At 43.7% G+C, this 1,967-nt stretch overlaps 1 non-coding gene across 1 annotated transcript; it reads left to right on the forward strand.

The window, feature by feature from the left end:
- Positions 1–1,617: 1,617 nt before the first annotated feature.
- Positions 1,618–1,724, forward strand: LOC120253961. The gene has a single exon (XR_005534477.1). It is a non-coding gene; the product is annotated as a small nucleolar RNA R71 (small nucleolar RNA).
- Positions 1,725–1,967: the final 243 nt, after the last annotated feature.

Raw genomic sequence — 1,967 nt, forward strand, 5'->3', positions numbered from 1 at the left:
GCTTGATCGAGGCGTATCCTATACCCGGACGAAGGAATCCATGGACGATGAGTAGAGGACTTTCCACAAGACCATCGACACGATCATCGAGGGGGTTTCTTTATGGATTCATTGCTTTTACATGCGATTTCTTTGATTGTACTTAGCTCCATGGAGAGATAAACCCTTAGTTATTATTTGGGTGATTGTGAACCCTAGGATGTATTCGTTTCATTGAACTTCTTTATTATGCTTCCAATAAATTGATGTTTATTATGAGTTCCAACCTTGAATGCTTGATTGTATGAACATTTACCATAGAGTGACACTAGGGCTGAGAGTTCTTATTGGTAACCTTGTGAGTGAGTGACACACCACGAGCGTTAGACAAAGCTAGGTTGGAGATGGTTGAGAGGGTGAGACGAGAGGTACAGGAGCGTCCCCTTTCCCCTCCGACGTGATTGATTCTACCTCCGTTCCTCGAGTTCTTTGCGGCCATAATAGAATGAATGGTCTAAGGGATGAACCTCCGCTGGGGCCTAGTTACGCGTGCAATGGAGTGAAGCGTTGAGGTGATCTTAGTATCTAGGGCTTAATTGTGGCTAGGGGACCTTCCGCTGGACCAAAGGGTTAGGGTCTAAATCTTGGAAGAGATTTATCACATGGAATCCCTAGAGTTCATTGCAACTCTATGCGAATGCGAGATGTTGAGATTGTTCGATTTCTCCTCCGGGACATGTATAGAGTTAGGCATAGTTGACCTTAGATTTGGGACTATGTATGTAACGATTTCCACGACTCATCATTGATTGATTAGGAAGCATAATAGAGAGTTCTTGCACTTGAAGCGATTATCCTAGGTGAAGCATCATCCGAGTACCCCATCTTTATCGATTGCCTTGCCTCATTCTTACTTTTGCTCTCTTACTTGTTGCTTTAAATTTCTGAGAATTGAATCATTACCACACTTATCATTGTTGATACTCCATGTAGCTAAGAATCGAATTAAGTGTCTTTACTGCCTACTCCCTGTGGATTCGACCCCGCTCACCCGGCAGTATTACTTCGACAAACGTGTGCACTTGCGGGATATAAGCAAGGGGACCTTGTCAGCCTCCCAACCCCCCTGCACGAAAGTAACATAAAAACACACATATTAGTGTAAAAACCTGAGAAAAGTAATGCTCAACATAAGGAATGAACGCTTCGCATTCATATCGCAGAAGCACTTATCAATGGGTTTCCTTGAGGTCTCATGCCATTAACTACAAAATCAAAGTTCTCCACCGAAGAAACATCACCGATAGAGATCGGGCAATCGGAGGGAGCATGTGCTCCGCCACACTCAGTGTAATTTCTCACGGCCACCACTCTATTTGAAGTTAGAAGATCTAACTTCTTACTCAAATTTTCAACTTGAGCCGCCAATGAAATTACCGCACTATTTCATGGAGACCGGCCACTTTTTTCTTCTCAATAGCATTCCATTGGTACCTGTTTAACCCCATTTCATCAATTAACTGACGGGCCTTATCGGGGGTCTTACTACCTAAGGTACCTCCTGCTGCCGCATCCAAGAGTTGCCTTGTACTAGGGTTCAAACCATTATAGAAGGTCTGAACAATCATCCACTCCGGGAATCCGTGTTGAGGGCACTTTCTCATGAGCTCCTTGAATCTTTCCCATGTCTTGAATAGAGACTCCAATTCCAACTGAAAAAAGGATGAGATCTCATTCCTAAGCTTTGCTGATTTTCCGAGAGGGAAATAACGGGCAAGAAAAGCTTCTACCATCTCCTCAAATGTGGTAATTGATGCTCTAGGTAATGAGTGTAGCCACTACTTCGCTCTCCCCTTTAGGGAAAATGGGAAGGCTCTCAAGTTGATGGCATCATCCGTCACTGCATTTATCTTCAGCATATCACAAACCTCGAGAAAACTCTCTATATGACTGTTTAGATCCTCATCGGCCAAACCGTTGAATTGTGC

This window comes from Dioscorea cayenensis, unplaced genomic scaffold (genome assembly GCF_009730915.1).
Source record: "Dioscorea cayenensis subsp. rotundata cultivar TDr96_F1 unplaced genomic scaffold, TDr96_F1_v2_PseudoChromosome.rev07_lg8_w22 25.fasta BLBR01000268.1, whole genome shotgun sequence".
Taxonomy (NCBI): Eukaryota; Viridiplantae; Streptophyta; class Magnoliopsida; order Dioscoreales; family Dioscoreaceae; genus Dioscorea; species Dioscorea cayenensis.